General features: G+C 37.5%; 1 protein-coding gene across 3 annotated transcripts in view; it reads right to left on the bottom strand.

The window, feature by feature from the left end:
• NELL1 (neural EGFL like 1) overlaps positions 1–13,233 on the bottom strand; it is an 863,771-nt gene that overhangs the window by 77,626 nt on the left and 772,912 nt on the right. The window lies entirely within an intron of this gene.

Raw genomic sequence — 13,233 nt, 5'->3', positions numbered from 1 at the left:
AAAATATCTGTGAACAAATAAGTTCAGGAGACTCTAGGTTAAACAGTGTGACACAAATGTTTTATAGATTTCAGTCTCAGAGACTTATCATATTTATATGCCCTGCAAAACTTAGGAGAATCACAATATGCACTGTTTCCCAAATTTATTTGGCTGAGGAATGCTTTGTCTTTGGATAATATCTTATGAAACTAAGTTTTGGGGGAGCACAGTTTGAGAACCACTGTTCTAATCCTTTCTAAAACTGCTGATTCACTTAAGGACTTGATTTGTGATAGTCAATCAGAGCTCCTCATTCTTCAATCATGCCTGATGAAAAGAAGTTTTCTGGGCTGTATTTGCTCTATCAGCAAATGCCTGGATCACGCACAGATTCTCTAGCCCAAAGGCTTGCCTCTGAGCTGAAGGAAAGTGACACCACTGCAGAAAGATGATCCGTCAATCGTCATGCCAGGCTCAGCTCATCTTACAGAATCTCTCCAGGTAATTATTTCTTGGAATACAGCCATTGCTGGCTGGGAATCCCCCCCTAGTCCTCCTAGAAACACCTGAACTACAGCAGTCTTATACAAATAGAAATTTAATTAATACTAAGATATAACACATAATGGATACAACGCACTTTGGAGTCCTGTTCAGCAGTGCCCTGCTGTAGGCATCAGCTACCAGCGTATCTATTATATTGAAAAGTCCTGAGTTGTGCACAAGGCTGTGAATGTAGTTTGAAACCTGCCAGTCTCATCTCATAGCATTCCAGCCAAGTAAAGAGAGGAATGGTGCAGTTCTTTATTCTGGGCAACTCCATCCTGGCCTTTTTCTGCCAACTGCCATCTTCTTCCTTTATGGCTGTGTCATTAAGTTCATGCAGTCCTTTGACATACAGACATACATCCCTCAGGTTTCTAAATGCAATCAGGCCGCAGGACCTAGTGCTTCTATAGCACCTTCAGCTATAGCAGTCAGGTTGTGTGTGCATTTATTATAAATCTCCAAACAATAAGATTTCAACAACTATGTTTTCATATCTGAAATTTTACAGGTGTGTGGTTCAGTGGGACACACCTTGAATCACTAAAATGTTCATAAATTGAAACAGAGAAGTGACTTGAGGCCATGTCTCACAGAGGGGAAGGACTGGGCCCTAAGTTATGAAGTCAGTTTGGTTATTTCTAAATACAGGTCACCAAGAGGAACAGACATAACTAGAAGACTGATTTTCAGAGATAACTTCTCTATGAGAGGCTGAAAGATAACTCTCTGTAACAAAGCAGCAACAAATTTTGCTTCAGACATTTATTTCCAAAGCTTCCAGAAAGTCTGTCATGATCCCCACAGACCCTGTGATTTCTAGACTCATGACAATATTTAGGTAACAACCATCTAGCCACAGTTAGTGTGTCAGGAAACCAGGACATACAAAAGCAAAACTTCTCAAATAACCAAAGAAAGCATGTGTCCTGGTTGGTCTCATTGTCACCTGCTGCCTCTTTCACTCTCAAAACCAACTCAGTTTGGAGGATAAATTATCTGAACATCTTACAAACAATTCCTCCTGCTCTCAATTCTACAGGAAATTTCTAGGAGGGGCAGGAGTACTGAATGATGCGCAAATATTTTTTTTCGATTCACAGATAGTTTTATTCCCCAAAATGAAATAAGAGAAACTAGTAAAAGCTTCCACGATCCAGCAGGATATAAGTTATCTGTGTAGCATGGGAGACTCTTATAGGGAGTGAATACAACCAGTCAAATTATACCTCTGCAATTACCCCAGAGACACTGGGGTATTCCTGGCTTCTACTGAAAATAAGAAAAGTAGTGGAGGTGTTCCTTGCCTGGGAGCTGCACCGCACACAGCAGATTCCGGGGCTTCACTGGGAATAAGCAGGGCTCATCGCACACTAGCACCTGCAAACAAGGCTGCACATTTCTATTTCGTGGGCCAGGTCTATAACTGAAGCCAACAGTTTCATTTCATGTGAAACCAGGCTGTACTTGAGAGGTGCTTATATTTTCGTCGTGTTCATAAAACTGGCTATTTCTTCTGTATAGTCGCAGTAGTATTAAAAGCAACAACCACAAACCCAAATACAGAAAACACTTGGAGGCTTTTCAGTGATACTTTGGGGACTTTAAAAACTGTTAAATGGTTTGTGGCTGCCTTTGTCCTAAGAGATTTGTTTCTCCCAGTCAGCACTTGCTACGGGCAAACAAACAAGACTGATGCTCCGGGAACGGGGTCTCTGTGAGTTCACCATGGAATCCGGCCCCCTGTCTCAAGGAATTCTGATAAATCACAGTGAGCCTGGGTGCATCACACGGTGTCAGACATTGCAAAGGAAACAGACAAATAAAAAAATCATTTTTCCTTCCTATAACAAATCCCAGGATTTTGTTTAAATCTCAGTTTAATCCAGCACAGACCTGAAAATGTAGCAGAGAAAACAAGAGATGATGGAGGATTCTTGAGAGTGGAACCTATAGTATTCACTTTTGTATCCAAGTGTCTGCTACATAATGAATCACATGATAGCCCAGGTCAAACAGCTAACATATGGTGAAACCAGGTTCAGAATTAGCTAGAACGTACTTATCACTCTTCTATCACATCATGTCATTGATGAATGGAGAAAGGAAGATTTACACCAAGATAATGTATTTATTCAATTCTCTAAATATTGGCTGAGCTGAAAATACATGTCAAGGATGATATTTGTATTGTGGCAGTTGCAAAACAGATGCAAAAGTGAAGAAGATGTGATTCCTGAAACGCAGGAGCTCTCGATCAAGAGGAAGAGGTATATAACACCCACTCATCCTTCAAACCCTAACTGATATCACCTTCTCCAACTCCTCCAGACATACAGGTCCTCCCTCCCTAATGCCTCACTATGTACACACACATCTATTTAAGCACAGCAGTATTTCCCTTTTGTGTCCATCCCTCAAATGCAGACTTCCCAAGGATACAGACAATTCCTTAGGTTTACATTGCTTGGAATAATAAGTGAATGTCAAGCAATATGAAAGTACCCAGTACAAGTCTGTGGGAATGAATGAATGAAAAAATAAATGACAATGGACCGAACATAAGGAACAATGAAAAAGTGCTATAATAGAGATTCAAAGTACCACAAGAGATCCTGCTATTTGCAAATCACAAAGATACAATGTCAATTCACAAAACTAAATATTATGGGGTTAGCTTAATCTTTATATCTTATTTACCTCTAAAAGACACTATATAGTTTTTAAGACTTTGCTCCTGAGTCTAATCTTTAGGGATTTTCAGGCAACAAAACACACACAGTTTAAGTTGCCTTCAATCAAGAATCCTACTTGTACTTTGAGTTTTTTATTCAGCATGAAATACAGAGGACAACCCAAGGTTTTTCCATAGGATGTGTCCTAAGCAACACATTTAACCCTATTTGGAATGTACAGTGAATTTGCTATCAAAAGTCATTGGCAAACACATCCTTGGATTCTTGCAAAATTCTAGTTTCTTGACTTGGATGAATCTCTTCCTTCATCTGATCTCCTCTCTCTCAGATTTGCTATTTGAAAATTTACAAAATAAAGTTGTTCTCAAAGTTTATTTCCAAGGAGATACTTTTGTATTTCATATTAATTGGTTAAAGTTCACAGTGAAATAGTTGATTATATCTTTTCTAGGGATTTGTAGGTTGAGCCATGAGAAAAACTTTTGATGCTTTCATTCATTCAACAAAAGTTTATTGAGCATACTTGTATGAAGCTATATTCCACCCTATGATAAAAAGATGAAAAAGATAAGGTCCCTGTACTCCAGACACTTAGAGTCTATCAGGGCAACTGGAATGTAAACATATAACCATGGTTGAGAACATTGGCTTTGCACACAAATATGACTTCAAACTCCTGCTCAACAACACACTAATATATTGTTTAGATTTTTCCAAATTTTTGCTTTCTGATCTGTAGATCAGGAATAACAAAATCAAACTTCATAGATGTGATGAACAAAAGAGACCCTTAAGCAAAATCTACTGTTTCCCCTACTGTATAGGATATTAACTTTGGACTCTATATTACTGCTTAAAAATAGAAGACAGAAAAAAATTAATATTACCTTGTAACCAGGTCACTGGTTAGGACTGAGAGATGATTTCTGGATCTTTAAAAATGTTCATTTGTATTTTTTTTAATTTATATATTTTTTATTATTTTTTTAGCATCTTTATTGGAGTATAATTGCTTTACAATGGTGTGTTAGTTTCTGCTTTATAACAAAGTAAATCAGCTATACATATACATATATCCCCATATCTCCTCCCTCTTGCGTCTCCCTCCCACCCTCCCTATCCCACCCCTCTAGATGGTCAAAAAGCACCGAGCTGATCTCCCTGTGCTATGTGGCTGCTTCCCACTAGCTATCTATTTTACATTTGGTAGTGTATATATGTCCATGCTACTCTCTCACTTCGTCCCAACTTACCCTTCCCCCTCCCTGTGCCCTCAAGTCCATTCTCTACATCTGCATCTTTATTCCTCCCCTGCCCTTAGGTTCTTCAGAACCTTTTTTTTTTTTTTTTAGAGTCCATATGTATGTATTAACATATGGTATTTCTTTTTCTCTTTCTGACTTACTTCACTCTGTATGACAGAACCTAGGTCCATCCATCTCACTACAAATAACTTGATTTCGTTTCTATTTTATGGCTGAGTAATATTCCATTGTATATATGTGCCACATCTTCTTTATCCATTCACCTGTTGATGGACACTTAGGTTGCCTCCATGTCCTGGCTATTGTAAATAGTGCTGCAATGAACACTGTGGTACATGACTCTTTTTGAATTATGGTTTTCTCAGGGTATATGCCCAGTAGTGGGATTGCTGGGTAGTATGGTAGTTCTATTTCTGGTTTTCTTAAGGAACCTCCATACTGTTCTCCACAGTGGCTGTATCAATTTACATTCCCACCAACAGTGCAAGGGGGTTCCCTTTTCTCCACACCCTCTCCAGCATTTATTGTTTGTAGATTTCTTGATGATGGCCATTCTGATGGGTGTGAGGTGATACCTCATTGTAGTTTTTATTTGCATTTCTCTAATGATTAGTGATGTTGAGCATCCTTTCATGTGTTTGTTGGCAATCTGTATATCTTCTCTGGAAATGTCTATTTAGGTCTTCTGCCCATTTTTGGATTGGGTTGTTTGTTTTTTTGATATTGAGCTGCATGCGCTGCTTGTAAATTTTGGAGATTAATCCTTTGTCAGTTGCTTCATTTGCAAATATTTTGTCCCATTCTGAGGGTTGTCTTTTCATCTTGTTTATGATTTCCTTTGCTGTGCAAAACCTTTTAAGTTTCATTAGGTCCCATTTGTTTATTTTTGTTTTTATTTCCATTTTTCTAGGAGGTGGGTCAAAAAGGATCTTGCTGTGATTTATGTCATAGAGTGTTCTGCCTGTGTTTTCCTCTAAGAGTTTTATAGTGTCTAGCCTTACATTAGGTCTTTAATCCATTTTGAGTTTATTTTTGTGTATGGTGTTAGGGAGTGTTCTAATTTCATTCTTTTACTTGTAGCTGTCCAGTTTTCCCAGCACCACTTATTGAAGAGGCTGTCTTTTCTCCATTAGATATTCTTGCCTCCTTTATCAAAAATAGGGTGACCATATGTGCATGGGTTTACCTCTGGGCTTTCTATCCTGTTCCATTGATCTATATTTCTGTTTTTGTGCCAGTACCATACTGTCTTGATGACTGTAGCTTTGTAGTATAGTCTGAAGTCCGGGAGCCTGACTCCTCCAGCTCCATTTTTCTTTCTCACGATTGCTTTGGCTATTCGGGGTCTTTTGTGTTTCCATACAAATTGTGAAATGTTTTGCTCTAGTTCTGTGAAAAATGCCATTGGTAGTTTGATAGGGATTGCTTGATTGAATCTGTAGCTTGCTTTGGGTAGTACAGTCATTTTTCACAATGTTGATTCTTCCAATCCAAGAACATGGCATATCTCTCCACTTACCTCAACATAATAAAGGCCATATATGACAAACCCACAGCCAACATCGTTCTCAATGGTGAAAAACTGAAACCATTTCCACTAAGATCAGGAACAAGACAAGGTTGTCCACCCTCACCACTATTATTCAACATAGTTTTGGAAGTTTTAGCCACAGCAGTCAGAGAAGAAAAAGATATAAAAGGAATCCAAATCGGAAAAGAAGAAGTAAAGCTGTCACTGTTTGCAGATGACATGAAACTATACGTACAGAATCCTAAAGACGCTACCAGAAAACTACTAGAGCTAATCAATGAATTTGGTAAAGTAGCAGGATACAAAATTAATGCACAGAAATCTCTTGCATTCCTATACACTAATGATGAAAAATCTGAAAGAGAAATTAAGGAAACATTCCCATTTACCATTGCAACAAAAAGAATAAAAGACCTAGGAATAAACCTACCTAAGGAGACAAAAGACCTATATGACCTTATAGAAAACTATAAGACACTGATGTTCATTTGTATTTTGAGATAATTGTAATATTGCAAAACATTCAGGGATAGAATCTATGAATCTATAATATACACCCCATAAAACTGGATTCTCTCCTCCCAAAAAATGTTACTTGAATTTAAGGAAGTAAAGCAATACCATAAAGTGCCACAAGTACAGTGAACACAAACCTGATTATTATCTAATATTTGCTGAGTTCCAGAACTGTACTGAACATAGCATGCATCGGAATACTTGAGGGAAACTAAAAAGACAAATAAATGAAAAAGAGAGGTTCTGTGGAAAGGCAAATCAAAACTACATGGAGGTATCACCTCACACTGGTCAGAATGGCCATCATCAAAAAGTCTACAAAGAATAAATGCTGGAGAGGGTGTGGACAAAAGGGAACCCTCTTGAACTGTTGGTGGGAATGTAAATTGATGCAACCACTATGGAAAACAGTGTGGAGATCCAGCAATCCCACTCCTGGTCATATATCCAGAGAAAACTTTAATTTGAAAATTTACATGCACCCCAATGTTTGTAGCAGCACTATTTACAATAGCCAAGACATGGAAACAACCTAAGTGTCCATCAACAGATGAATGGATAAAGAAGAGGTAGTGTGTGTGTGTATATATATATAAAATGGAACACTACTCAGCCACAAATAAGAATGAAATAACGCCATTTGCTGCAACAGGGATGGACCTAGAGATTATCATACTAAGTGAAGTAAGTCAGAGAAAGAAATATTATATAGTACTACTTATATGTGGACTCTAAAAAAAATGATACAAATGAACTTATTTACAAAACAGAAACAGACTCACACACGTAGAAAATACACTTATGGTTATCAAAGGGAAAAGGTCAGGGGAGGGATAAACCAGGAGCTCGGGATTAACAGATACAAGCTACTATAGATAAAATAGATAAATGACAAGGACTTCCTGTATAGCACAGGGAACTATATTCATATCTTGTATAACCTCTAATGGAAAAGAATCTGTAAAAGAATATATATATATGTGTGTGTGCACGTGTGTGTGTGTGCATGTGCATGTGTACCCACTGAATCACGTTGCGGTACACCAGAAACTAACACAACGTTGTAAACCAACTATACTTGAATTAAAAAATAAATAAATAAAAAGAAAGGCTCTGTGGTAAAAACAGGCTAGCTCTTCCATCTTTTCTTCTTGGGCTCCCAAGGGTGTGTCCTGAGCACAGGTCCTTTACAGATGGGTGAGGCCTACACGTCTTTTGCAGATGGGTGAGGCTTTGTGACTAAGCTATAGCTCTAAAGTTAGAAATAATGTAATTCCAATATGGCCCACAAAAATATCTCATATGAACCTCCATACTATTTCCACCTTCCCACTGGAGGCTAATGTACAGGGGAACTTGGAAGCCACAGGTTGAAAATGGCAGAGCCTTTGTCTGTCTGGCTCCATGCATGACTAAATGGAGCAGAGCCCTTCCACAGACCTGAAACTGTCAGGGACTCTTTATGTGAGCAGAGATATGTTTCTGTCTTATTGAGCCATTATGCGTTTTGGGACTGCTTTATTGCTACAGCTAGCATTTCCTAACTGTTTTGATAGACCCCTTTCCACATTAAGGGGAAATACTGTGCTAAGGTCAGAAGCATGCAGACACAATCTCTAAAAACAAAAACAAAAATAAGCAAAAAAAAAAAAAACAGCACCTATCAAGATTATGCAGGCAGCTACAGGGGTGGTTTTGTGCTGAAAACCAAGAATCGAGATAATGTGCAAATGAGACAAAGCTTTGTAGTCAAATATACCTGAGTTTGAATCCTGGCTCTGTGACTTCCTAGTTAGAAGACACTGAGCAGGTTGTTTATCTTTTTTCAGCTTCAGTTTCCTTGGCTCTTAAAGTAGGAGGATATTACCTAGCTCTCATTGTTACTTTAAGGATTGAATGAGATCAACGTAAAGCTACTCCACCAAACTAGGCAGGCACTCATTAGGTCTGCAATCATTAACATTCTGTAATTTCTAATCCCCACTTGGTCATGGAGGAGCTATGTGTCCAGGCCAAGACAGTCCAAGTCTCCAGGCTTCCATTCCTTTCATGTAAAAGGAAAGGACTGCGCTGTAGCACACCTCAGTCTTCTTCCAGCTTTAACTCCCTACAAGATGGCAGATGTGGGCTTTGGGCTGACGTCTTCATCTGCTACTAACCAGCTGAATGGTGTTATCAAGTTTAAATGATCGCTTTGTACCTCAGTTTCTTCATTATCTAATTTGCAATAACAAAAATAAATGTTTTGTCTGCCTCACAAACAAAGCTTCAATAAGGTATAAACAAGCCCTGGAAGTCAATTAACTGCTACACAGAATATATGGTGACATCATTATTACTGTTTCTTCTTCGTAAGTCCCGATCAGCAACTAGTTTGGGTCCATTAAACTGAACGGTGCCTGCTATTAATAATAGAATCAGTGGCATTGGTGATATTGCTCTTCTCTGCCTTTTGTAAATCTCTTTCTTTACTGACTTGGCACAAGAGAGTTGTACCCTTCTAATTTTATCTCTGAAGTGTTTCTTTTTGTTTGACTATTCTCTGAACAAATCATTCCCAAATTCTTCTACGATGAATCAATTTATCCCACTTTAACTCTCCTCTCTAATCTGGAGGGTGTCTCATCTACATCTCTATAACGTGACCTCTAACAGAAGTTCATAAACACATTTACTATTGCCTATGAATAAGTTAATCTCAGAGGTCTCTTCATTTCAAACTCATTCTACCCAAAGCATTACATAACATATATCTTTCTATGTATCAAACTCATTTTCCTCCCCAATACTCTGTCTCAGCTCTCATTCCTCACAATCAATGAATAAAAGGTCAAAGTTGTTATAATGGCTTACAAAACCTTACATGATCTGCCTGCTCTTACTTCTTTGAGTTCATCAAACACTGTTCTTTTTGATTACACTGGCCAGGACAGCTACACTGACTTCCCAGCTACTCCTCAGGCATATCAGACATGCTCCAGCCGCTGCATATGTTGTCCACATAAGCTGTTCCTCTGTCTAGAATGTTCTCTCAGATACCTCCATGGCTTAATATCTCAACCTCCAAGTCTATACTCAAATATCCATCCTCTCAGCAAGCCCTTTGCTAGGTTGTAAGCTCATGAGGTGACATGAGGACAGAGCAGGACCTGGAATTCAGTGGCACAAAAGGAATATTTTCTGGGTGAAGGAAAGTCAGAGGAAGGGAAGGGAGAGGCATTGAAAATTCTTCCTTTGACATGGTTTAAAAATCTGTTTTGCATCCATTCGCTAGATCTGTTGCCAACACCACACTCAGTTCCTTATTTTCTCAGACCTGAATGAGTGCAGTATCTCCTGGCTGGTCTTTCCATCACTGTCTTCTCCAATTCATAGATGTATAAGGCTGATGTTCCCAAATCTAATTGCTCAGAAAATTTTAATTAAAATAACACTAGCTATTCTGGCACTCGATAGCTAATTCAGCTTGAGTAAGTCACTTTCCAACTCAATACATTCACTCTTTTACTTTTACAATAAGCAAAGATTTAACTATATCAGTGTTTTTCAACTAGTACTCAACAGAGCACTAGGTTTCCATGGAGGTTCTCTTAGGCAAACCGGTTGAATCTCCAGATGGACCCACCTGGAGTGGCCATTGAGCAAGTTATACATTTCTGTAGTATAGATCTATTAAAGTTTCACTGTGATGCACATTGATAATTAAACAAACAAACAAACAAACAAAACCATTGAACTAGGTTATATTCACTCCCAGTCTGAAATTTCTATGATTCTGTGATTTTATTATATCCGGCTCTTCTAGTACTTATAAATGATCATTATTGTAAAAACCTCCCACCAGGCATTCAAAGAGTCAATAATCTGACCTCACTTTGCCTATCAATTCTCTTTCATTTCTCAAAATTCTTCAGCACAAAACCTTGGCATACTCTGGCCTGGTTACCTTAGTATCCGCATATTCTATGTGCAATTTCATTTCATGCTTCCCACTCTGTAAGTGACTTTTTTTTTTAAAGTTAAAATCCAAGCACAAATTTTAATCCCACAAAAAAGTCCTCTTTCTTTCCTCTGAATTCCTATAGTGTTTAACAGTTCTATCAGCTGAATTCCTACTGTGCTCTTTAACCCAGTTCTGCTACCCTATTTAACTTATATCCGCTCTATTTTAGAATATTCTGTGTTTCTTGCTATAGTTTCTCTCTTTACCAGATAGAATTTTTGAACTTCTACCTATTAATAATTTACTATATGTCAGGCCCTCCGACAAGTGCTTTATACTCACTACTTCATTTGGTTCTCAGAATGGCTCTGACATAATTTGAATTACCTTAAACAGAAAATGGGGGCTTAGATGTTTAAATCATATGCTCATAGTAAAGCATCTGGAAAGTGGCAGAGAGAGATTTAAACCAAGGTCTACTTGACTCCAGAATACGCCCATTAACCCATACAGCTTCCTGCATATTTTGGAGGAAGAAGGAACTTCTCTTTTAGCATCACCTGTGGCTAAGCACCATTTCAGGCCTAAAGATGATCTAACTTATTGTTAGCAACAGATATGCAGGTGGAAGAGTTGAGTACAGATTTCAGCCAATGCTACTACAGAGGAAACAGAAATTAGAGTCTGAGGCTAACCAATTTAACTGCCTGCTGTAATGAAAATAAGCGTTCTTCAGAGGAAAATTCTACCTCTACTAAGTAGGAACATAATATCCAATACACAATAAAAAAAATTATACATCTAAAGAAATAAGAAAATGTGACCATACTAAAGAGAAAAAGCAGATAATAGAAACTAACCCCACTCTTACCCAGATGTTGGATAAAGTAGACAGAACTTTAAAGAAACACAGAAATATGTTCAAGGACTGAAATAAAAAGATACTGAGTTGATAAATAAATAGACTTCTACTTTTATTGAAAATTGAATAAGAGGGACTGGACTTACCTTCCCACCGAAAATAACAAGAACAATCCAAACAATATATATGAACAAAATCGTTTTTAAGATATTGGAAATTAGGCAGTTAAGAAGAATGATCCCTGAGAGACATAAAACACTTGAGAAGAGTCCTGCAATTGCCCTAGTTTGCTACCTTGAGAGAGGTTCAGACCTGGTACAAGGGGAAGGAGCACAAGAGGAGCCCAGTGGACTACCTGGTTTAAGGATATGGAGCTAATTGTATGGAGAGAACAAGACAGCTAGAGTTTGCAGAGCAGAGTAGTGGAGGGGCAAGAGCTGCACAGAGAGAACTCTGGAGTCCTGCAGGGTGTCCCATTCAAGTATTCAGCAGAGTACTGATCAGAAAATGAGTGTCATGAAAATACTCAAAGCTGGAGAAAGACAATCAGAATGGATTAGAGGCAACAGTACCTGGTGGTCACCTAGGGAGGGGACTAGTGCATGCTTCCACAAGCTAGACTGAAAATTCTCATAATTCATCGAGACGTACTGGATAGAGTACACAAAAAGGTGTTGCCTCAGTACTGTAGAATAATTAGCCCTATATTAAACACAGCATTGGCCTCAACTAATAATCTTAAAAGCAAGACCCAAAAGGATATAATTGTATATAAGTATCTTAACTGTGTCCCAGAAGAGAGCTCAGGAATATTTATAGGAATACAAAAATATCCAGTATCCAAAAGGTAAAATCAATATTGACTGGCATTCAAACAAAGATCATTAGGAAGACTGAAAAAAAAAATCTAACCCAAAATGAAGACAAAAGAAATCATTTGATATCTAAACAAAACTGACACAGGTGTTAGAATATAGGACATTAAAACAGTTACTATAACTGTATTCATGTTTAAAGAGTTAATAGAGACATGAAAAGAGTTTATATATATTAACTGTATTTTATAGATAGAATATATAATATTATAAATATGATATATATATATATATATATATATATACACACCATCTGCATGTATGTATCTCCAAATCAAGCTAATAGAGATAAAAGCTACAATGTATGAGATGAGAAATACACTGTATGAGGCTACTGGCAGATTAGAAAAGAAAAGATTAGTGAACTTTAAGACATAGAAATAGAAGCTATCCAAAACAAAATATAAATAAAAAACAGACTTTAAAAAAATTAAAAGAGAATCAAACTACAGGAGAAAATCAATATATGTGTAATTGGAGTCCCTGAATAAGGAGCAGGAAGACAGGAAAAATACTTGAATATTAACCAAAAATATTCCAAAGGCATTGAAAACTATAAGCAAATAGAATCAAGAAGCTCACTGCGCCCCAGGTGCAAGACACATGAAGAAGAAAACATGAAGGTACATCATAATCAAACTTCCTCCAAACAGTGATAAAGTAAAAAAGTCTTAAAAAGTAGTAAAAGAAAAAAAAAAAAAAGATATGCTACATGCAGAGGAACAAAGATAAGAATGTCAGCAGATTTCTTTTGTGAAACAATGCAAGTGAAAAAGACAGTGAAGTAATGGCTTTAAAAGCATAGAATTAAAAAAAAAAACCAAAACCTGTCAACTAAGGATTCTATACATAGCAAAAATAAATTTCACAGATGAAGTGAAATAAAGACCTTTCAGATATATAAAAGCTGAAAGATATCACAGCTAGCCTTTCAGTACTACATGAAATTTTAAAGGGAGCCCATCAGGCAGAAGGAAAATGATAACAGATGAAAATATGGATGCACACAAAAGAACG

The sequence above is a fragment of the Eubalaena glacialis genome, chromosome 10 (genome assembly GCF_028564815.1).
Source record: "Eubalaena glacialis isolate mEubGla1 chromosome 10, mEubGla1.1.hap2.+ XY, whole genome shotgun sequence".
Classification (NCBI taxonomy): Eukaryota; Metazoa; Chordata; class Mammalia; order Artiodactyla; family Balaenidae; genus Eubalaena; species Eubalaena glacialis.
The sequence above is the reverse complement of the archived record's forward strand: the minus strand, read 5'-3'. Positions and strand labels throughout refer to the sequence as shown.